Here is a 22,897-nt window from a genome sequence, read left to right on the forward strand (position 1 = left end):
TTTATATTATGCTCTAGTAGTATTTTTGTAGTATTTCTGTAGTTGTATTTTTGTAATATTACTGGGTATATTTTTTGTAACATTACTTTGGTATTCAGTATTTTCATATTTTGACCATTTTTGTTTGGCGGGCCAGTCAAAAAAGCCTGATGGCCCGCATGTGTGCCACTGGCCATAGTTTGCCCAACTCTGTACTCTGTGAAAATCAACAGCATTTGTGAAAAAAAAAGGAAAATTACCAAATCTGGACATACAGAATTTCTCCCAAACAGCTAGGACATGCACACTGAATTTTCTTGAACATTGGCATACAGACTTGTTTACGGCCAAGAAAGTTAAATAGCCTCAAACTTTTAAGTTTTCGTGTTATTGTCAACTCACAGTGTTTACTGTGGTGGTTTGTTTGCCACAGTTTTGTTTATCCCTTGAATTTCACGATATTTGCAGGCTATTAGAAGCCATCAAAAGGAGCCGATCTGTGAAAGTTCTTCTGTTTTGAAGGAGAACTGAATTTCGGCATTAAAAATTAAATGGTATATTGCAAAACATCACTTCTTAGATTTGGGGCAAGTGTTGGAGCAGATGTTTCTTCAGTGATCTGTAAATAAGTGGAATTGTAGATAAAGACACTGAGGAGGCTGTTAAATATTCCGGAAGCAGCCCAACCCCGCTTCATATCCATTCCAAGAAAATAGTGCAACAGCAGTCAAAAAGTGTTAAATCTTGTTTGATTCTAGCATCTTTTCTCTCTCTCTTTATTTTGCCCCCTCTTTCTTCCCCTTTTTCTCAGACCCTCCCGCATCTTTGCTTGAACTGGCTGTGGGGAAAAAAGAAATTTGACATTGGAGAAGGCAACATTAGATTAATGATTGCTTGGAGGGAACATATCCATGAAATACTCATAAGTGTAAAAAAAAAACAAAAAAAACAAACATACACCAGGTAACGGAATACATGTAAGGGCTTTACGTGATTCGCATTAAAAAAGTGCAGTTGTAATCTGTTATATTTATAGAAAAAAAGCCAATTAAATTACAGGTATAATGTATTTAGTAAAATATGGACAGCTTTGCAGGATTAAAATTGTATGTAAAAGTATATTTATTGTGCACACTTTAGCAGACAATGATGAAGTCTGGTGTGCGTTGGGTTTAACTATTAATTATTATTAATTATTAATTATTCTTCCTAGTTCTCATTAGTTTTGTCTTACATTTGCTATGTCCGTTCGCGCCTTCCTCTCTCTCTCTCTCTCTGCGGTCTCATTCAATCCACAATCAGGCATTGGTGGGCTCACTCTCAGGTCCCACCGCAGCAGCCCCAAGGGCCTCACAACAAAGCATAAATAAATGACCAAAAACTTTGCAAAACCAACAGTAACGGGCCATATAAATAAAGTGCAACTTACTAGACAACAACAAACAATTATGAATATAGAAATAAATAATATTAAATGATGAATACAATTTAATGCCTGGGGGTGTGTGCCCTGTTCCACAGCATCATTTCAAGCATCCATTTATTTACTTCATGCACTCATTTACATGTCTCATATTTATAGATACATAATGCGCTGATAGAGAAATTGTGTGTCATAATTTCAATCACTAACAGTAAAGAGTTAGAGAGAGATGAGAAGACATGAAAGAGTTGGTCGGGAATTTAGAAAGTGTACACTTTGTGTGTTTAAATCAATATTGAGATTTTAATGCGCTTTTAATGCGAACTAAAACTGATAATATCTTGCCTGCCAAGTAAAAGAGAAAGTCTTATTTTTGCTCAATACACTATACTACGTGGTTAAAATTTGAGCACAATTTTGTTGAACTACAAGGAACTACCTGATTTTGATTTCCTCTGTTTCTTTTTCAAGGTAACAATGCTCATTCATCTTAAATAAAACGTATATTTGGTATTATGGTGCTTGGATTATGTTACCGATTACATTTTTCAAGAGTAACTTTATCGGATTATATTTCTAAAGTAACCCTGCCGAGCCTGACAAAATCATATAAATGATTGTGTTGAAAATGTTTGAAAGCTATTGCTTGGGTTGCGCCTCCTAAAGCAGTCAGTGTGATGAAATATACAACAATATGCGCTCAATCACTGCGAGCACTTGTTCAAAATGCAAATACACTCTTGTCTGCAACAAACTGTAATTAGGACAATGCTCCATTACTTTTGTCATGACGCTCAAAGTCAATGCTCATCAAGTGCTTTGAGAAAAGGACAATGATTGACCATCTGGTTCTGCTTCTCCACTGGCCAAAACCATTTAACACCTTCTTTTTAGAAAATCAAAGCTTCATTGTACGAATTGGATAGGGGGTCACTCGTAAAAATACACAATTACCCTGATATCTGGTATCTAAACAATTGTGTGATTTGACTCAAACGCACTCAGATTTCGGAGATGAAGAGACATTTTCATTGTGGTCACATCAACCTGATATTCCAATAAACATGCCACTTTGGCAATCTATTGGATGTTCTATATAAGTATAACACTTCACATTGCTTTTCATTTGAGTGCTTTAAATAATAGCTTTGTTTTCTCATAACCTAAGATTTATATCTTCTTCTTGGCCAAAAATATTGCCATCTTTTTCTATGCCGAAGTCTAGAGTTGTACCACCCGCGATGAGTGAAAATCCGCGAAGTAGCGCCGCACCTTCCCAGAAAAATAAATAAATATATCTCATCTCATCTCATCAGCCGTACCGCTTATCCTCATTAGGGTCGCGGGGGGGCTGGAGCCCATCCCAGCCATCTCCGGGCAGTGGGCAGGGGACACCCTGAACCGGTTGCCAGCCAATCGCAGGGCACACAGGGACAGACAACTCATTCGCTCATTCACACCTAGGGACAATTTGGACCGGCCAATTCACCTGAAATGTATGTCTTTGGAATGTGGGAGGAAACCGGAGTGCCCGGAGGAAACCCACGCAAGCACGGGGAGAACATACAAACTCCGCACAGGAAGTCTGGAGCTGGATTTGAACCCACGACAGGTTCCCATGACATGAACTGTGCCGCACAAGCGCTAACCACTGCGCCGCCGTGCTGCTAAATAAATATATATATATATATATATATATATATATATATATATATATATATATATATATATATATATATATATATATATATATATATATATATATATATATATATATATATATATATATATATATATATATATATATATATATATATATATATATATATATATTTATATATTATTTTTTAGACCCGGTTAATGGGGAGCAAAACCACCCGCAAAGAGTGAAAATCTGCGAAGTAGCGACGCCCCTTCAAAAAAAAAAAAAAAAAACATTTAACCATTACAGACCGCGAAGCTCTGAAGCCGCGGACGTCGAACCGCGAAGTAGCGAGGTCCCACTGTACTTTACTGCTCCAAAAATAGTCGTGCCTATGCAGAAAATTTAAAAAAAAATGTCCTTCCCTGGAAACTAGCATCCTCATCCACAAGACAGACTAGCTTCATTTTCTCTTCTAAATGCTAACGTTGTCATCTTCTAAGCCAGGGGGTGTCAAACTTACTTACTTACTACTTATTGCTCCAGCGAAGGTCGGGGGGTCCCGTCCCTGTGCGTTGAGCCGACCAGATGAACCAGGTTTTTCCAATGCTGGCGGTCTTGTGCCAGCTGTTCTGCATCCTCTACGGCAACTCCGTGTTGTTGGAGGTCGCCCGCAACGACGTCGAGCCATCGAGTGCGGGGTTTCCCTCGTGGTCGTCTCCAGCCTGCGGCCTTTGGGTCAAACTGGAGAATGGCTCGTGTCGGATGGTCTGGTGGTAGACGAAGGACATGGCCAAACCAGCGGGTGCGGCGTTGTGCGACCAAGGAAGATGCTTGGGGCTGGCACGTGCGGGCTCTGAGCTCTTTATTGGAGACTCGCTGGGGCCACCTGATGTTCTCGATGGTTCTGAGAGCCCTGCTATCAAAACCATCGATTCTTGTGGCCAGGGTGTCGTTCAGGGGCCATGTTTCTGAGCCATAAAGCAGGATAGGGAGTACGGCGAGGTTGTAAATGCGGAGCTTCGTCTTGCGTGCGATGGTCTGGTGCCGCCAGAGTGGTTTCCAGAGAGACTGCAGAGCAGATGCTGCCAGGGCTCTTCTGCGGAGAATCTCTGGTTTTAGGTCCCCATTGTCTGTCACCATGGACCCCAGATATACAAAGCTCTTGACAGGCTCTACGATGTCGCTACCAATTTGGATGGGAGGTGGATCTGGTCCATCACCGACATACATGAACTTGGTTTTCGTCCAACTCACTTGCAGGCCAAGCCGCGCTGCCTCTTTGCTGTAAATGCCCAGAGCGTCTCTCAGCTGGCTGTAGGAAGTGCTGAGAATGATGGTGTCGTCAGCATACTCCAGGTCAGTCAGGTGGTAGTTGCCGAAAGACACTCCGGGGATGCGCTCACTAACCCTGAACATCAGATGGTCGATGATGCAATTAAAAAGGTCGGGAGCAGCCACACAGCCTTGGCGAACGCCGCTGGAGATAGCAAACCAGTCGGAGTCAATGCCGTTGATACGGACACAGCTCTCTGTGTTGCTGTAGAGCAGCTTGAACAGGGCTATGATCTTGGGTGGTGCTCTGAGAGCTTGGAGGATGTTCCACAGTGAAGAGTGGCAGACGGTGTCAAAGGCGGCCTTCAGATCAATGAATCCGATATATAGATGGCGATCTTTACGGAATTCACGGGTCTTTTCTATCAGCAAACGGACGGCAGAGATGTGGTCCGTTGTGGAGCGGTTGGGCATAAAGCCAGCCTGCTGGGGACGGCGGCAGCTTCTGATTGCTGGAAGGGCACGGCTGAGCAAGATCCTGGTAAAGACCTTGCCCGGGATGGAGAGTAAGGTTATGCCTCTGTGGTTTCCACAGACAAGCCTGTCGCCCTTGCATTTCCAGAAGGGCAAGATGACTCCTCTGGTCCAGTCGGTGGGCAGCTGCTCCGATTCCCACACCTGGTTGAATAGGCGGGTTAGCCACTCCACCATGCCATCACCGCCGGCCTTGAGCATCTCGCCGGTAATGGCACAGATGCCGGGGGCTTTCTTGGTGTTCAGCTTCTTCAGAGCAGCTCTCACTTCCTCGGGTGTTACGGGGTCTGTGCAGCAGGTGTCGTTAGGAGGTGCTGTGCTCGCAGCCCGTAGGAGGGTGGGATCAGCCGGGATGGTGCTGTGCTGCAAGAGGAGGCTAAAGTGCTCCTTCCAGCGCTCGAGGCAGTTGGCTTCTGTCATGATGAGGTTGCCGTCTGAGTCCTTTACCAGGGCTGTCTTTATGTGTGGGCCGCTACGGGCTTGGCGTAGTAGACTGAATACGCGGCTCATGTTGTTGTTGTTGGCCGCGGACTCAAGCTGTTGGGCTTCTGCCTGCCAAAACCTCTCCCTATCTTCAGCAATGGCCACATTGCGCAGGCGATTCAGTCTCCGATACTCTGTGAGGTCGCCTCGGAGTCGGGCCTCACGCCGCTGGTCTATGATGTTTAGTGTCCTCTCTGATATCCAGGGCTTTCTCGGGGAGGATCGCGGGCGTCCGAGGACATTGTGAGCAGACTGGAGGACACTTTCCTTGAAGGCCGCCCAGTCTGTCAGCTTGTCAGGAGCCAGGGTATCAAGAGAGCGGCGGATGGAGCAACTGAAGTCTCTGGCGATGTTGGGGTCGCTGAGTCGGGAGGAGTCGGGGCGAGGCAGAGTCTTGTGCTGGTTGGCTCGGAGCTTTAGCTTGAGCTGGGCCACCAGCAGACGATGGTCTGTGTTGCCAAGCTGTGCTCCTCTGAACACCCGGCAGTTGGTTACAAACGACTTCCAGCGTCGTGATATCAGGATGTGGTCCAATCCCTTCCTGGTTCTGCCATCTGGGCTGTACCACGTCCAGTGATGGATGCATTTCCGGGGAAACCAGGTGTCAGCAACACAAAGGTTGTTTTGGTGGCAGAGGAGGAGGAGGCGGTTGCCATTGTCGTTTGTTGTGCTGTCAACGAAGGTGGTGCCGACAGGTGAGCCGGGGGACCGATCAATGCTGGATAGAGTGGCGTTGGCATCAGTGAGGATGATGGTGACGTCGTGTGGTGGGGCTTGGTTGACAGCCTGGTGGAGTTGGTCAAAGAACGCGTCCTTCGCATCCTCATCAGCGACATCGGTAGGGGCGTAGGCGACGATCACTGTCATCTTGCCGTGATGGTGGAGGAATCGAGCAGACAGTAGTCTGTCACTTATTGGTGTCCAGCTGATGAGGGACCTCCGGAGGGCTTTTGGAATGGCAAGAGCCACACCGTAAAGGCCGGTCCGACTCTCGGGGCCACTCCAGATGTAGCAATGGTTGCCAGCTGTTGTTTCACCATTGCCTTGCCATCGTACTTCACAGAGCCCTGCCATGGTGATGTTATAGCGACAGAGCTCTCGGGACAGCAGGGTGGCAGCTCCGGGGCGAAGGAGTGTCTGGACATTCCAGGTGGCGACACGGGTCTTATGACGAAGATCGATCCGTACTCGTTGGTCGGGGGCAGGCTGGGGTCCGTTACCGTGTTGGTCAGTCCGGCTTCTTTCTCTGGTCAGTTTCGTAACAAAGTGTGTTTCTCCTGGGTGAGTTGTTAGCCCTCCGCAGGATAGTCGGTTGGTGGGGCTGCCACCTCACAGCGTACCGACACGCTGGGGTCTTTGTTTGTCTGGAACCTACCCCGGAGACCGGCCCGCCATGGGTGACCCTACCAGGAGCAAGCTCCCGACGGTATCGCTCTCCAGGGTCACTGGAACACGCAAGCCCCCTCGCCGCATCAAGGCCAGACCCATCCGAGGGGGAGGGGTGTCAAAGGACGTGCTAAATAAAAAAATAATCTACAATCCAAGGGATTCACTGATCAAAAGTGGAAAATGTTTAAAATGACCTATATAGTTTAGTGTAGTGGTTCTCAAGCAATGTTCCCTCTAATTTTCCACGGGTCTGAGCGTTCACACAAAGTCAGTGAGCCACGCTTGAAACAACAGTGAGCAAGCATAATTCAGATTCAGATTCAGATCTACTTCATTGTCATTCTAGTACACGTGTATACAGAACGAAATGTCGATACATCTGACCCGCACAGTTTCCTTGAATGTACAGATATAAATAAAATGTTGTATTGAGTTGGAGTATTGAGTACTAATAATATACTAAATAATTATGGCTATGTACAGTATTTTACAGTAGTGCAAGAGTGCAAGAGGAGCAGCTAACCAGATGTGCAAAATGGGCAGTCAGGTAAACAAGTCAGGTAAACAGTAACAATAACACTGTAGTACAATAATCCCAAGTGTGGCAAGATAATTCATTATAGAACATGTCCAAAACTTGACATCAAGTTACATTTTGCTGAGTTTCCGGCAATGCAAAATTGTTTTTCTCTTTTGAATGAATTGACTCATGTACTATTGCAAAGGTTGCACGGCCAACAAACGTTGTTTGTTCTTACAATTCTTTCACAAGATATCCATTTATTTTTATTTCCAGATATATTTTGTCGTATAATATTAAAATTTTGGGGGGCTTATTTAGTCGGTTGCAAGATACAGAACTGTACTTAATCACATTTTTTAGTGGAAGTACAATGTTGGCAACGAGATTCAACAAAAAGCACAGGGTAACGTACAGTGAAAACAAATACCTATGATTACTAATAAATAATCAAGTTCTGCTCTGGGGCCAAAGCAAACCTTTTCGGGGGCCGGATATGGCTTGTGGTGCTTGACTTTAACACATGTCCTTTATGCCCAAAAACACTGCTTATCCTCAGTAGAGCAGTGGGGGTGCTGGAATCCATCCCAGCTATCTTGGGGCAGTGGGCAGGGGACCCCCCCAAACTGGTTGCCAGCCAGTCTCAGGGCACACAGGGACAGACAACTCGCTCGCTCAATCATATCTAGGGACCGGCTTATTAACCTGACATGCAAGCACGATGAGAACATGCAAACTGCACACAGGAAGGTTCGATCTCATGACCTCCGAACTGTGCCGCACACGCGGTAACCACTGCGCTGCCGTGCTGCCCGCATAGTCAAGTCAATAATACAAAATGTTAGAATTTTCAAGAATTTTGTCACATCTGTTCCCACGGGTGCTCGGCAAAAAAAAAAACGCAGTTTTTCATTTTTTGGGGGTTAAATTTGTGGGTACACATGCAGCAGCCATTTAAAGAAGGCCTTCTGGAATAATGATACATAGAGAATTTAAGCACGCCTGGTCTCATTATTATGTTGTGTCTCAATGCCGGCGCCTTGATTTAAGTTTCATCACAGTGCAGCTCCGTGACCAGAGCAGCTTGATGCATTCGGCTCATTCTGCCGCATGGATAAATTAATTGGATTCACGATTTGATTATCAGTTCCTTTCTGCAGCCAAGCTTGAAATCCCTCCTGTCGTAAACACACTTGCTGCGAGCACAAACATATGTTGACGACGGCCTATAACCCCCTCGCATGCGTCATAAAGCCAACGGAATGACGGATTACAAGAAGGGAAGAAGCCGTCTCAGGCCTCGGCAACCTGAACGTCGAGTCGGTGATGATCATAATGCATCTCATTTATTTTATCTCGTGCGGAGTAACGCTTTAGCTTCAAATTTCAAGAAGTGCCACAGTTGTTTTCACGAAACATTTGTTCAATCGAAGTCAACAGAAATAATGTAAATCTGCTCTAACCACTCATAAAACCAAAGCACATAAAACATTTCTTAATTTCTTAATTTCAGATAATCATAAAAAAAATCATCTCTACAGTATTTTATTCTCCAAATCTTTGTATTGCGTGATAACACTGTAATGTTGTGCAGGTCATAACAATAATTTAAAAAATAATAATAATTTGGGGTTGATTTAATATCTATATAACAACATTTGTGAGCTTCTTATCCTCACTTGGGGTGCAGGAGTGCTGGAGCACATCCTAGCTGGGCAGGGGACACCCTGGACTAGTTGCTAATCTGCCGCAGTACACATGAAGCCACACAACCATTCACATGTTCACTCATACCTAGGGGCAATTTGGATTCACCAATCAACCTGCCATGGATGGTTTTAGGCCATGAGAGAAAACCGGAGTGCCGGACATAACCCACTCATGCACGAAGAGGACATACAAACTCAACAAAGGGATGAATTGAACCCGGGACACCTGAACTGTGAGACGGACATCTTAACCAGCCATCTACCAGCCTCATAATGTATTAGCCAAATCAAATCAATGAAAAATTGGTGGTGAGCTGTCAGGGTCTGCAAGGCCTTTTCTGCTAAAAAAATATCTATAATATCTGAACCACATGACGTTAATTACCGTATTTTCCGCACTATAAGGCGCACCTAAAAACCTTTATGTTTTTCAAAAGCTGACCATGCGCCTTATAATACAGTGCGCCTTATTTATGGATCAACATTAAGTCGCAAAGTCTTCCAACTAACTTGCAGCCGCCGAATAGATTTTCCCCCGAACGCCAAGTAGTCCGCGGTGTATGCTGGGATTTATTTACCGGCCTTTCATTGGCTAACCAATGTGTCAATCACCATTTGAATCGATCATTATTGGCTAAAGTTATTCTGAGGTCAAGGGGCGGATCCTTTTTATGATTTACAGGCTGGCATAGGCTTAAACGGCAAAACAAAGCCTGCAATTGGCTGAAAAAGATGTGTCAATCATCAGTTGAATCGATCACTATTGGCTAAAGGTATTCGGAGGTCAAGGGGCGGATCCTTTTTATCATTTACAGGCTGGCATAGGCTCAAACGGCAAAACAAAGCCTGCAATTGGCCGAAAAAGATGAATGTGTAATTTGTAAATATTTTATTCTCCTGGATTTACTACACTCACGGATATAAGAGGACCATGTCTGCACATTATTATGAGCACAACAACTTCGGTGAGCTACTCCGGCTATATATTATCTTGTTTCAGACTAACGCGATGTTTCTGTGATAAGCGGTGCAGATAATGGATGGAATGGAGTGTCTATTTTTAAATTAAACTCAATTCCAAGTGTTTATTGTCATATGCACAGTAAAGTTGCGAGCGAAAAAGAAAATAGAAACTAAGGCATGGTTGGCATTTCTTGAATCCCAAGACTTTAACCTTCCGAATGATGGAACGATGCATTTGAGTGACGTCGTACGGACACCACATCCGCACGTGTTCTCGACACGTGTTTGCGTCTTTGCAAGCTTTCGGAATGTTAAGGGGGTAATAACTTTGACTGAACTATCTGACTGTTTTGTCGACGTTCCCATTGTAGCGCTTTATAATCCGGTGCGTCTTATGTATGTCAAAAATAGGACCAAAAACAATTTTTTCGGGGTGCGCCCTATAACCCGGTGCGCCTCATAGTGCGGAAAATACGGTGTATTTTGACAAATACTTAATTCAAAATTGTCTATCAGATTCCTTTCATTGCTTTGTCCCTGGTTTCACTAAATCCACTAGTGTGTTTTCATATTTAAGCATTTACCTAATCACATGTCAGGGTCAGAAATCTACCTTCTGAAGGCAAAAAATATGTGTCGATAAAGCTACTGCTTTAACCAATCAGGTTTCAAGTGGGTGACATCAGGGCCTTCTAGCAGGCGTCGGGAACCATCAGCGTTTTCAACAACTATGATTGGTTAGGGAGCCTTAATGCCCCAAAGCAATGGTGCAAACCGCTGTTAAACCTGAAGAGGACAAAGAAGAATGATTGGCTATTGATGTAATTGGCATACTCAGTTTAGGTAACATTTTTTTCTTATTTTACTTATTTTGTAGTTATGGTCAGCTATAATACTTAGAATTTTATAGTGTTTTTAAAATTATAGTACAAATTACTACAAGCTAAATGATCTGCCATCTAGTCATTCTTCAATTTATTGATATTTATTTTTACAATTGTTATTTCCCTCAATAATAAATAAAAGCATTCATGAAATAAATAAATAAATTAGCCTGATAACATCCATTCCATCCATCCATTATCTGCACCGCTTATCCTTAGTAGGGTCGCGGAAGTGCTGGAGCACGCCCATCCCATCCTTTGGGCAGTTGGCAGGGGACACCCTGAACTAGTTGCCAGCCAATAGCAGGGCACACAGAGACAGACAACTCACTCACTCATTCACTCCTAGGGACAATTTGGATCGAACAATTACCCTGACATGCATGTTTTTGGAATGTGGTAGGAAAGGAGTGCCCGGAGGAAACCCACGCAAGCACGGGGAGAACATGCAAACTCCACACAGGAGGTTTGATCTCATGACCTCAGAACTATGCCGCGCAAGCGCTAACCACTGCGACACCGTGCTGACCAGATAACATGTATTACATTAAACCAAATGCCACATCACATTCTGGTTAAAGTCTGCAAGGTTTATACATTATATATTTGTCTTCTTGTTAAAGAATATCAAAAGTCTGTGTTGTTTACTAATTTTTAAGCGTCTGTTTATGCTCGTGTTATGGATACAAAATGTGATAGACTGAAATATTAAATTATTCATTTTCTTTAGTAGTTACCGTAATTTCTGGATCATAACCCGCACCTGTTTATTAGTCGCACCCAATGCCTTTTAAAGGATAAAGCATTTTGGACATAAAGTACATAACCCTCACCTAAGTACAAGCTGCACGTGCCCATGTTGAAACATGAGATTTTTACGGAGAAAATCGTGATTTGCTTCTTCCTTGACACCACCTGTCTCACTCCGACCTGGTCTGCTCAAGCGCACTTGGTGGCCATTACAAAAAATGTGTACATGCGCCCTATCTCTGCATTAGGGTGAAGTTTGAAATGTGTGACGAAAGTTGCGGCTTATTGTCCAGGAATTACAGTAGTCAGTTGTCGCGTCATATTTTTAAAAAAATTCTTACAAGCTTAATTTGTTCCAGGATCGTGCTTGTTGCTTGAATTGCTTGTGTAATGAGCGAATCTTCCGGATATGAAAACATTAAAAACGAATTGGTCCGCTCCCATGCCTCAACAGCATACATTTTTGTGACCAATAAAATCAAATTCAAATAATAATTAAACATAACAAAAACGGTAAAATGTTTTCCGTCTAGTTTTTTTATGAACACCATAACAAATCTTTGCGCATACCGCTAAGGATGGGGAGGGGGATTAGTATCCAGTGGGACCTCGATTATCGCAGTTAATGGGGACCAAAACCACCCGCGAAAAGTGAAAATCCAATGTGACGCCCCTTCAAAAATGCTTAAAAAAAAAAAATCTTTTTTTTTTAAATTATTCTATTCTATTATTTTTATTTTTTAGACCTGCGAAGCTCTGAACCCGCAAACGTGGAACCACGAAGTAGCGACGGCCCTTCAAACAAGTTTTTTTATTTTTTTTATTATTTTATTTAATTATTATTGTTTTTTAGACCCGCGAAACTCTGAACCCGCGAACGTGGAACCACGAAGTTGCGACGCCCCTTCAAAAATGCTTAAAATTATTATTATTTTTTTTAAATTATTTTATTTTATTATTATTATTTTTTAGACCTGCGAAGCTCTGAACCCACGAATGTGGAACCACGAAGTAGCGACGCCCCTTCAAAAATGCTTTAAAAAAAAATAATAAAAAAAAATATAGACCAATCTCGTTTTGCCTATTTCAGCTCTACTCCTGACCGTCTCAGTCACTGGTAGCAGATGACAAGGTCATTGTAGATAACTAATATTGTTGCTGTGTTCTACATAGTCTGTTTTGCTGTGAGTAGGTGCCATGTTGTGTTTGTAAAGTTTATCATCGCTGAATATGGAGGATTTGCAATTGTTAAAAAAGGGAGCAATTGGCAGAGTTTAACATTGAGATATTGTTGATGATACGTAAGCACTTATTGTATACAGACGCTGCCCTACTTGCAAACGAGTTAGGTACCGGCCGATCGTTTGTAAGTTGAATTTGTTCGTATGTTGCTTCAGTGCTATATTTTGTATGGAATGTATGTTTAAGGTTTATATAAATATGTTTAAGGCTTGTATAGGTAACCTGTATCGTTTTGTACTAAAAAATAAACATTTCATAAAATAGTGTGCTCTATAAAGATAAATAAAAGGAGGTTTAACTTACTTGTGGAAAATGGGCTTCAAGAGTTAGGCGACTTCCTCCTCCATGGTAGAAAGTGGCCGGAAAAAAGCGATCCAACCATTTTCATAACCGCATCAATCTTTCTTATTCCACTTTCATTTTAAATGAAACGGGTCGTCTCTTTACATGAACCATATTAAATGGATGCATGAGATAAAATGTCAAAGCTCTTAGCGCGCTGGACATACAGTATAGAATGTATAGAATGTTTACACACAAAATAGGAAGAGAAAGCAGATTTTTTTTATTCAGGTTGGATGTTGGGTGACCTCTCACAGCGCCACACACGGGTAGCAGTGGAAAGAAGCACTGCAGTACTGTCCTGGACTCCAAAAGAGGTACACATAAATACCAAATGTAACTTACAGCTATGTACGGATATTTTTCGAAATCCCGAAAAAAAAATGATTGTATCTACCATGTCTCGTAAGTGTCCTTTCCTGTAACTTTGAACATAATCACAAAAATATTAGAGCAGATTTTTTTTCCTCCTGCAGTAGTTTGCCTGCGCAAACTAGACAAACTGAACCTGGTGGCAAGTGGTCAGGAGCTGTGAGCGGTCAGGAGCTGTGAGCGGTCTCGAGCGGTCTCTAGTGGCAGCCTTTAGGACTGCTAGTGAACTGGATTTTACTACGTAAAGCGAGAAAGATTTTTGTTAAATAAAAAAACTCGTATACTGAAATTAGAGGTGCTAGTATAAAGAAGGACAACCGTATTTAGTTTGACAGAAAAACACTCTACTTCTGCTATGTTTACGGTTCATGGATCCCATACCCACTAGGCCCTAGGGTCATCGGGGCACCATTTCCTGTGTTGTGTTTTGGGCAAGTACAGCCTTGCGGCACCCATCCCTCCCCAGGAAAGTTATTTTGGTTGGGGTTTTCTCCCCCACATGAAACAGATAGAACCTGCTATGCACAGTGCCACAAAGACTTAAAAAATGGAAGGATATTGATGTGTGTGGTGGGGAAAAAGCAAGCGCGTGTTGAAGAGGTTTCAGGAGCCTGGTGCAAAAGTGTCAGCAGCACATGCAAATTAGCAGCGCATCGCCAGTGACATACCAAATCAGAGAAAAATAGCAATAAACGAGGGAGAGGGGAAGTGTGCAAAGTTCACAGCCCGGGCTACTTTCACACCTGGAGCCTCTGAGGTGCTTTTACACTCCACCGGATGACAAGCTCATGATACGGCAGCGGCGCACCACGGCGCACCACTTGCGCATCTCCTCAATCACTGCCTCGCTAATCATATGCAAATGCCCCTGCTGTTGTCCTCAGGTCACATCCATCATCACGTTGGATATAAATCCAACTTCCTGTGATGAAGTAGAAGGATTTTCCTAACAGAAATCTCTTGGCCCAACCTTGGGAGTGTCTCACTTTGGATCAACCACTCAAGCAATTGACCAAAATTAGAGCATTTTTGGGACTATTCCAAATGATGTCGCTACCGCCGTTTTAATCACCCTGTGTTGGTTTTGTGTCTCTTGAGCTACACATCTTTTTTCATGTGTCAAGTGGTTAAAAACATTAGCATTTTCTTTTCAATTTAGCAAACATTCTGTTGAAATCTGGAGTAAAATTCAGGCATCGGATTGGTCCTCCCGGCATCTTTTTGATTCATCGGCTGATTGAAAATCTACTTCTGAATGGAAGTAATTATTATTCCTGTGCGTGCCATCGAATGTACCTATGTGTGAACTGACACGGGTCGTGTCAGCTCGCTCAACAAGATAGATGTGCTTGAGTTAGTTGCACTGACTTGCCACCCAGTTATTGAGCTTTAATTGCGTTCAAATTCGTCATTATATCGTCATTATCAGCGTTTTGAAAAGAAGCTTTCGCCAGCGTTTGCTGAGATCCCAAAAATGTTTTACAACAGGCCGCACCAATAAACGCGAGTGAAGCTGAATGGTGCTTAAATGCACTCATTATGGCAATTGAATGATGTTGTGGTGTAGTGTTCAGAAAGCATTATGCAGGTTAAATTATGAGATGTTCTACTTTAAATACAAATTTTTGCTGTTTTGTCACTGTTTTGATAACATATTTCAACCCTCTATTAAACATTTTCAGAACATGGATCCTAACATTAGAGCAATGTTAACACATCTTTCAAAAAAATAAAATACTTAATGTGCACATACAGATATTTATGTATTTTCAAATCAATGCTAATCAATTAGTTACGTTTTTAAAACAAAAATACAGTGAGTAACCATTTCATCAAAGGAAAACAAATTTTGACTTTCTTCTTGATACTTTTCAAGTAAATGGTGGAGAACGTTGTTTGAGGTGTCCTTGACAAAATGAATGCACATATTTTCTCTATTAAGTATGTGTAAACAATGCCCAACTGGGTTCAAAAAGCCTTTAAAAATGTTTTTCTAGTGCTCTGATCTGTTTTTATCTTACTTTTATCAAAACTGTTCTGGAATCACAGCACATAAGGAAGCAGGAAGGGGAAGGGGTGGCGGAGAATGATTTTATGCCCATCCTCGCGATTTTCTGTTAGTAAAGCCAACATGAAATTGGTGAAAGTAAAAAAAAAGACTGCTTCAAATACAGTCCAAACGCCAACCTAAACCCTCATTAAGTTGAAAAAAAAAAGATTATCTGAGCGTATCTAAGAAATTCAAGTACATGCATGCGCAACACAAGCAGCTTAGAATTGGCTGCAATGATGACTTGAACCAGAAAATGGCATCAGCGGGTATAAAACGTCAAAACCTTTAAACCAATGTAAGATGAAATATTTCAAGTGATTGGGTGCATGGGAATGAGTCAAAACTGGATGTTTGCAAAACAAGAAACAATTCGCTCCCAAAATAATCAACGATTAAATTGTCTTTCGTTTAAAAAAAATGCCATTTTATACATAAGAAAAGCTCAATATTATCTAAAAAGCTACAACACAAAGCAAATACATACAGTATCACATTTAAATATTTTTTTCCCAGAGGAAACTTTTTTTAACAGGGCACCGACAGAATAATAGCTAAAGCTCAATTCTTTCACGTTAGCAAATTGGGTTATGATATTCTGCTATTCTATAATCATGAATTAATAATTACAATATAAATACAGAAGACAAAACACTATTTATTTGATAATAAGCAACCAATTAGGTTTAATTTTCCAAAATTCTAAATTGTAATACATTGAGGACAGCTTCTAAAGTTAGTTGCTATCGTGGCATCATTGGCTGCTAAACATAGCTTAAGGATATTTTGGCGACTGAACTCTCAGTGAAATATGCTCTGGACCAGAAACTGTCGCAAACTCTAATTTTAAGAGGAGGAGCTCTAAAGATATTCAACACTGCAAACAAAGAAATGTTCCACCCATTGGCAAAATATTTGCTATTATGAATTTTTTTTTTTTTTACTGTAAAATATTTTTTCTTGTTTCTCAAATAAATCGACAAGTAAATCTATCCAGCGGATGATGGATTGTTTTTTATCTATATGTTGAATGTTGATTAGTAAAAAAAATGAGCAAAAAAATCATGTGGACCAAACCAATATTTCTTAATTGCATCTATAAATAAATATACATACAGTTATCTACAACTTCATGTTTGTTTATAAGTACATTTATTTCATCAAATCGGTTTTGAATCATTCGTTAATTACGTAAAAAAATATATTGGGTCTTTGTTTATAAGCACTAAATGCGATAATATGCATTGAAAAACAGAACGTTTTTTTTTTTTTTTTTTTTTTTTGCATAACATTTGACGACTATCTAGATGAATAAAAAAAAAATGCATGATTACGAAAATAGCCAGCTATTTGAATGTTGGTCTTGAGTGCAGTATACATTAATGGTTCATGAAAAGTATATTTTTTTTAAATGAGGAACAAAGTGTATAAGAGTAATTCCGTTTCACCAATTAAACACGTTCTTATTAGTAATGCTTTTTGAACCATTTTATATATAGTACATATATTTTGTGTTTTTACTATTTTTATTTGGCGGACCGTATTTAAAAGCCTGAGGCCGCATGTGGCCCACGGGCCATAGTTTGGCCATATTTGTTCTCCTAGGTATGATATTTATGCTTATTTCAAGTATTTTTTTTGAAAAGACATTAAATATATCTTAATACCAGAAAATATAATATAACATAATATAACCAGATTCAGTATCCGGACTTTGGAAAAATAGAGCTGGAGAGAAGCATTGCAATTGAGGAATAAGATAAAACAGATTATTTTGGGTCGGCCTGATTGGGAGACAGTTCTCACAGTCAAAAAGGACATTGAAAATTTTTGACCAGAGTTTAATCGGAAAAAAAGGGGATGGATTTGCAAAATAGAACATAAAACGTCAACAGGCATACAAAGGAAGTCACATCTTATTCAAAAGCCCTTTGTTAAAACTGGTCGCAGCTGTATTTTGAAGGTTGTATGATAAGATAAGGGTGGAAGACCATTGCTTGGAAAGTACTGATATGAAAGGATCCAGCAAGTAACTACTTCATTCAAATATGTGGATGTACATAAGTGAATTTACAACAACTACATGTAATGTAATGTCAAAATTGAAGTAATGCTGTGGTGACCAAAAAAATAAACTTAATATAGCTGGAAAACTCATATCATACTATTTTAATAATATAACATAATCTAATATCGTCAAATTGTTATGAATTTAAAATTATTGTTTCCTGTAAAACAAACCAATTCTTACTCAATTGTCACGTCTGGCGCGGTTGCCATGGCGCCCAGCTGATTCCAGCCGGGTGGCGCCGGATTCTGGCACGGTTGCCTCGGTGCCAAGTTGGCCCCGCCCATGAACACTGGCTGAGACATATTTGACTGATTGCTTCTTACAGTATTTAAACGCGTTCCTTTGAACTGAGCTTTGCTGGAGCGTTTGTTATGCTTGTTAAACTTCTGTGAAACGTCTGTGAGACTCATGTGAGACTTATGTGAGATTTCTGTTAAATCCTGTTAAATGCCTAGTTCTGCGAATCTGCCCGTATTTGATCCTGTTTTGTTTTTTGGTCTGATCCGTTTGTTTTTGGACATTCTTTTCTTTTGTTTGGATTTTTAATCCACTCCGCGACCATTGATCCCCGATCGAGTGTGCGCATCCTCCTCTTCCCCCAATAAATTGTGAGTACGTCTACGCAAATGGGTCCTTATTTCCTGTTTCCCGCTCCGCTCCGTGACATCCATTGACAAATAATTTTGATCTATTTGAGAGTATTTTTTCTTGAAAAAAAATAAAATAAAATTAAATGGGCTTATCTAGCGGATATTAATTAATGCTCGTAATTAAGAAATATTTTCAACCAGTACTAGAAAAAAAGAGCAAAACCATCCACCATCTGCTAGGTGAAAATAAAGTACGTATTTCAATTAAAAATTTCATTTTTTTACTCAAAAAACACGCTAACATATCTTAATAATTAGGAAAGTGACACTTTTCTGCAAATAGAGTAAGATTGAATTATTTTGCAGTGTGGGATTAGCGTGTATTATAGTATTTGTTTCAAGCTGTGCTATATCAACTGCGGAATTGATCTCCCTACTGGTGAACTTTTGATGAACTCAGGTTTGTACGAGCACCAATGCGCTATCATGTCAAAGAGAAGAAGTTTCTCATGACTATAGAGGTAAAGGGCGAAAGATCCAATCGGCGGGTAACCTTTTTCCATGCATATAGTATCGTAATTGTAGCCTTTCAGCCGGGTGAAAAATCAATCCTTTAGTCTTGTTCACTATATTGATATGCAGGCGGGAATAGAACGGCATATGTCATACCTAAACATTTCCTGTGCAGAATCACTCCTTTCTCTGTAATTTCCTTAGAAATTTTGTGTGCAAATGCGGTAATAGACACATTTATAACATCAATTTTCTTTTCAATCACGTAGCAGTATGAATAGCCTTTCCTATTGAATCTAACAACGAGAGGCCATTACTGCACGCTAAAGGATGGGTTGCGGCTACTTGCTTTTACGAAAAGCATGGCACCATTTTTCATACCTCACATTTGTTCCCACCAAATGTGTTTGTCAAACGCTGTCTGTTTCTTCCTAATTTCTTTGGCCGAGGTTATTTTCTTTTTCATATCCCGGACATATTGCGCGAATGTATGCGTGTTGTGGCACACTTTTCTACGAGTGACTCAAATAAAAGAGTTCTATTCAATTCACAAAGCTGACTACCAACAACTATCCAATAACATGTTTTTTTTAAATTGTGATGTAATGGAGGAGGAAAAGAGGATGTATATTTGTGCTGGCTGTTGTATGTGTTGAGGCAGGGCTCTCCAACCTTTTTCAAGCAGAGAGATATGTTCTATTACTAATTAGCGCAAAGGGCACCAAGTATGATATGTATTTCTAAAATACCTAATCATGTTATTACAATATTATTACTGGGGTAATTTTGGTAAGTAGGGTTAAATAGATTCAGTCAATCAATAAAATATAATTTTACTAGAAAATCACAATGACCCAGCACTGGTGAGTTACTTTCAGAACAGGTCCACAGGCACCTCAGCTGTCCCCAGGGAGACCCCTGTGTTAGAGTTAAAATAGTGGAGCGATACTCAAAAAGCAAACATGGTCACCTTACTAACCAGATGGCACTTTGTAGTAGGGGTGGTCGATATTGGGAATTTTGGTACGGAGCCAATACAAATAAACATGTGGTAGTATCAATCGGAACAAATGTGACACTGATGTTTGTTGCTTGGAAATTTCACGATCATTGAATAATTAAACCCTCACCCTTGAGTTACTTTAGAATTGTGATAAACACAGCACATAATTTTTTGGTATAAAAATTCTGAATTTTTTTTTACTAAATAGCTGCATTGAAATTTAATAATATTAAAGTCAAACCAAAAAAGCAGCGATGTAATGAAAATACAAACACAACCCATTGAGGAAATTGGCGAAAAAATATACAGGACAAGATTCCAGGACAATAGTATTGATACAATCCAAGTAGTTTGCGAGTATGGATATATCAATATTTCAATTGATGCGGCCATCACTATATTTTAGAAAAGCTGGGAAGTAACCCAATAAGAAAGCGAATTTATCATCTTTCAAGCATTTTGTACCCAGGAGACACACATCACTTTAGCAATCACAGGCAGAAAAACATTTTTAAAAGTCTTAATTGTCATCTTAAGGCTGTAAGACTTTTAGTTCATTAGTGCTAAATATAAAGCAGACACCCTTATTAAAACAAGACAAAATTAAAAAGGCGGAGCAAAATTTTTAGTCTCAGTGAATATATGTTATTATTCATTGAAATATTTTTGATCAATGACTCAAATATTCTTTAGGTTTAAAAACTGAATACGCTATTTTTGACGAAAACGTTTTTTACTGATCAAAAAAAATAGTATATAGGCATGTTTATTGGTTGCTTAAATAACACAATAATTCCTACATTATACTTTTCTTTAAAGTGAATTTTGTTTTAGAAACATACATATTTAGCTAGACATCTGATATAAAACTTGCAAGACATCTATATTAGTATATATCGAAAATGAAACCTACTTTCTCAGTGCGGGAATATGAAATCATCCAAATGTATTATTGATTTGAATGCTGTAGATTGAGATCAAAGTTAATGGGATCCTTTGGAATGCTGCAAAAGACGACATTTAGTCACATAGGTAACATTTTTGTTCAATATCTTGAACACAAACTATGTCCTTTTGAGAAATATCTCTTACCAAATTCTTTAAACAATACATTTCCGTGAGAAATTCCTTGAAAAACATGTTGAGCTCCTGAAGAGGAACGATTTTTCTTGTGATTGTCTAAAATCTGAGTTAAGATAGGGAAAAACAAGTGCTTGGACTTTAGCAGTTCCAATTAAAATTTTTATTCAGAATATTACAGGCACAAATGAGGTACAGAACAAGTTGTTCTATCCACAAGTACACTGTCTAAATGACTGGCATTCATTTTTATACTAGGAGGGCAGTCTATGAATAATTTGAACATAAAAGAAAGTGGAAAAGTCCAACTTCACGCAAGCCCTTTGTCTGGACCAGTTCTAGTAGGTACTGATAAAACTCAAAGCTTTCACCTAACTGCAAACTAAAACACAACATGGAAAGACTGAATAACAATTGAATGAACAGATATGCAAGTAGATAATCATACTTTAATGAATGAATAATTATAAAGTGGTAAATGGTAAATGGTCTGCCTGCATTTATATAGCACTTTTTAAGTCAATGAAGACCTCCCACAACAAATGAATTTTGTTCTTTTATTTTTATACCCACACATATATATATATATATATATATATATATACATAGATATATATATATATATATATATATATATATATATATATATATATATATATATATATATATATATATATATATATATATATATATATATATATATATATATATTGATATATCCATAATCACATACTCACTGCATATATATATATATATATATATATATATATATATATATGCAGTGACATATTTTAATATCACAACACCCCTCTAAGGAAAAATTGTTGATTTTAATGCCTGTGTCAATTTTCTATTCATATTGATTAATTTATTCAACTATTCTATGCATCAACATTATTCCATATCCATGAGTATGGATTCTGAGCATTCATTTGAGGATTTGTCGGTTACAGAAATATCATTGTAAGCAAATTATACAGTTGGTGCCAATTTAGGCATTTATTTATGCATGCCTGTACAAGGCTTAGTACAAGCATCCTCAAATCCCCCAAGAATGTTTCTGTTTAGACGTTATTGTAGACCATTCTTTATTCATTCAAAACTCACCGAGTTGGAAAAAAAAGTCTCAGTGCATTGATGTGGTGCGGGCAATCTCTAATTGAATTTATGGATGTTTTATGTGAGCAATGAGGTTTTCATAATTGCATGAAACGGTTCAATATCCAAAGCAATGCTAAGGGACCGGAATCATCCGAATGAGGAATGTGGAAACCGATGGAAGTAACAGCTGCATTTGTTAGATGGCATCATTTTAAATTGATTTAGTAAAATAAACCTGACGGAGAAGAAAGGATAATACAATGTGGACATGTTGTTTTACTTTGAAGACACCACGAACATGTCCAAATATTTATGAGAAATGCATCAGTCCCATGAGACGGGAGCTAAAAGGAAGCATGAATGCCATTGCACCTGACAGCATGCTAACTTTAATACTCAATTTGGCAACAAGGGAGGAAACTTCAGAGTGGATAATTGTATCTGAGGTCTGCCACATGCTTCTTATTATTGATTCATAGGAAACAGAATGGACGTCTTGTAACCACGTCAAAACGCATTCGGAGTCCATTCTCCATTGCTCGAATCACAGCTGCAGCTCTACGGCTTTTGTCACTCCGGGCCCGCTAGCTCTCAAGACTGGCAGGCAATCTTGAGTTGAAATGGAACAAAGCTGACAAGATGGCCAGTAGCGCACTTGTCCGCGCTTTTATCACTCGCTTGGATGGGGTTGGATTTTGAAAAACGACAGCTTACTTAAGCTCTGTGTTAGAGAAGAAATATACAAAAGCTTGTTCGCACTTGTGACCTTTATCAAATGGTATGTTTTCCTTTTGTTTTCTATTGAGACGCTTCATCATCATTCCCATTCAAAAGAATCCATCAGTGGTCGGCTAATGACCACAGGCCTGTCCGACTTATACATGACGTCACAAAATCCTTTGAGAGGTTGGTATCCCTTTACATCAATATTACCCCACCCCCCACAATAAACCCTCATTAGTTTGCCTACAGGGCAAACTGC

This window comes from Urocampus carinirostris, chromosome 4 (assembly GCF_059441175.1).
Source record: "Urocampus carinirostris isolate Australia breed hairy pipefish chromosome 4, RoL_Ucar_1.0, whole genome shotgun sequence".
NCBI lineage: Eukaryota > Metazoa > Chordata > Actinopteri > Syngnathiformes > Syngnathidae > Urocampus > Urocampus carinirostris.